The sequence below is a fragment of the Bison bison genome, unplaced genomic scaffold (genome assembly GCF_000754665.1).
Source record: "Bison bison bison isolate TAMUID 2011002044 unplaced genomic scaffold, Bison_UMD1.0 scf7180017864471, whole genome shotgun sequence".
Classification (NCBI taxonomy): domain Eukaryota; kingdom Metazoa; phylum Chordata; class Mammalia; order Artiodactyla; family Bovidae; genus Bison; species Bison bison.
Window position 1 is genome coordinate 24,578,736 of NW_011495032.1, and position 2,873 is coordinate 24,581,608.

Genomic DNA, 2,873 nt, shown 5'->3' on the forward strand with positions numbered 1-2,873 from the left:
TCATCTTTCTGAAATACCCCTAGGTGTGTATGTGTGTGTGTGTTTACACCTGAATGGCTGTTATTAATTTTTGATCAATTTTTTAGAAATCTAATTCTTTCAATAAATATTTTTAGCAAATAATACCGGATGTAGCTCTAAAATCCAAATAAACTATGCAGACTTTAAAGCCATTAATCAAAATGCCTTCAGTTTCCATTTCAACAAAGGCAGAAAACAGCCTCTGCAGCCCACTGTGGTTTCAAACATAGCACTCACTAACTGCCTTTTAAGAGCCTTCAGGGAGAGAGTAAATCAACTATTTTTGGTTTTCAGTTTCCCAGTCAGTGAAGTGGAGATTTAGTAATTTTCTCAAGTGAAAATGAACTCAATAATTTTCAAATAAAAACTGAGCATCAAATTTCCAAATAAAGGATATTGAATTTTTGTTTAAACTTTTAAAATCTCAAAGCTTAAAGCTTTTAGCACAATCTTCTAAAATTGTTGGTATCCATTGTTGGCTTTAATTACACAATAATACAAAGTAGCCAACAATTCTGGTAACTTTTGCCTTAGAGAAAATATGGATGTGGTCATTTTTATTTCCTTTATTGCTTTCTCTTCATTATCTTTGCTTTCTTGTCATTTTCTTGCTAGGCAACAGAGATGTAGGGGTATTTGTGAATCATTCTGCCCACTTGTTTACACACACATCTGTGCAAATACATAAGATGGCAGTTTAGCAAAGAAGAATTAACTCCCCATCCTTTGGCCCTCTCCCACAAAAGAAGAATTAGTCCAGTTGGTTTTTCAAAATGGATTCCAGGATTCTCAGTGTTCCCTCTGGCTCGGGGTGGCTGATAGGAAAAGCTCACAATCCTCTCAGTAGCTTTTCAATTTGTTTAGGGAATGGATCAAAGAAAGAAGCTTCTACTGGGTGGCTTGATTTATTATTATTATTATTATTATTATTATTATTATTATTATATGAGGGAAAATGGCACTTTGGTATCTTTTGTTTGAGGACAAGCTTAACAGGCACCACAAAGTATACTTGTCAGCCAGAGTCCTACTCAGCTAACTGGTGGTTATTAAGAGGCTTCCAGATTCCTCATCAATTTTCATCAGTCGAGGCTTCCCAGATGGTGCAATGATAAAGAATCTACCTGCCAGTGCAAGAGACACAAGAGACACAGGTTCATTGGTAAGATCACCTGGAGTAGGAAATTAGTCATTGTTGGGCAGTTGATTTCCTGCCATAACAATTGGGCCAGCATCTGTCTCCAGCATTTTACAAATGGATTCACTAGGCTTCTTCTATGAGAGATGCTTGTATTGAGGTATGCTTCCCAGAAGAGCTATATTGTAGTGGTGTATGAAAGCTACTAATGTTTCATTAGTATTTCACAAAAACAATATTATTCTAGCTCCCAACTGACATTGAGCATTTATGATTATCTTAAAAGAATGGTAAGGTTTTGTCTACAAGGGAACTCAGAGTAACAGAGTCATTTAAAATCTGAAGTATTTTGACTTAAATTCTAAAAGATTTTTCTTTTCTTAGTAATTAAAAAGTAAAGCTTCAGTTTAGTAATCCAAAGCATAAGTGAGCTCTTTTTCAAGCAATGTTGTTACTATTATGATCCACCAGTTAAAAACCAAACACTATATTCCAAACTGCTAGGCCACAGAGAAAAGAAGCAGATAAGATGAATTCAGTAGAAAAGACTAGAGTTAGGTTTCGGATCATTTTTAGCCAACATTCCACTGCCTAAAGGTCAGTAATCTGAATCCTTTTTAATTTGAGCACATTGGTGAACAGCTGAATGCCCATGCTGAGGCATAATTTAAACTGTCAAATGTCTCCTGTTGAGATATATATATATATACAGAGAGTTATCTGATGTAAGGCAAAGGGACACTTTGCCACTCACGTCTTTCTGTATTTCCAACTCCAAAGATAGCATCCCAATGTATGGTGATCATGCACTACATACAGTAGGCAAACTTCGTTTTATTGCGCTCTACTTTATTGCACTTTGCAGACATTGCTTTTTTAAAACAAATTGAAGGTTTGCAGCAACGCTGTCTTGTCAGATGATGGATAGCAATTTTTTAGCAAGGAAGCATTTTTAAAATTAAGGTATGTACATTGGTTTTTAAATTAAGGTATGCACATTGTTCTGTTACACACTTAATAGACCATAGTATAGTGTAAACATAACTTTTATATATACTGGGAAACCAAAAAATTTGTGTGATTCACATTATTACAGTATTAGCTTTATTGCTGTGGTCTGGAATTAAACCCAAAATATCTCTGAGGTATGCCTGTAGATATTTAGGGATGAGAATATGACTTTAAGTAAGGTTATATGATCTGTATTAGTCAGGGTTCTCCACAGAAACAGAACTAATGGGAGATATGGAGGGGTGTGTGTGTGTGTGTGTGTGTGTGTATACACAAGAGCCAATTCCCATGATATTTTATATTTATATACATATTTATATATATATATATATATATAGTGATTTATTATGGGAATTGGCTCATGTGATTTCATGGAGGCTGAGATATGTCCTCTGCAAGCTGGAAAACCAGGAAAGCTGGTGGTATAAGTCAGTTTAAGGGGGCCATTGGTATAAGTCCCAGAATCTGAAGACCAGAGAACTAGGAGCTCCAAAGGCAAGAGAAGATGGATGTCCCAGCTCAAAAAGAGAGACAAAAAATTTGTGCTTCCTCCACTCTTTTGTTCTATTCAGGCCCTCTACCGATTAGATGATGCCACCCAAATTGGTGAGGGCAGTTCTCTTTATTCCGTCTACTGATTCAAATACTAATCTCTTCCAGAAACACCCTCACAAACACACCCAGAAATAATGTTTTATCCAAC

The 2,873-nt window shown here is 35.8% G+C and overlaps 1 protein-coding gene across 2 annotated transcripts in view; it reads left to right on the plus strand.

Annotated features, from left to right (window-relative positions):
• CDK15 (cyclin-dependent kinase 15) overlaps positions 1 to 2,873 on the plus strand; it is a 90,881-nt gene that overhangs the window by 51,380 nt on the left and 36,628 nt on the right. The gene's annotated exons all lie outside the window — the stretch shown is intronic.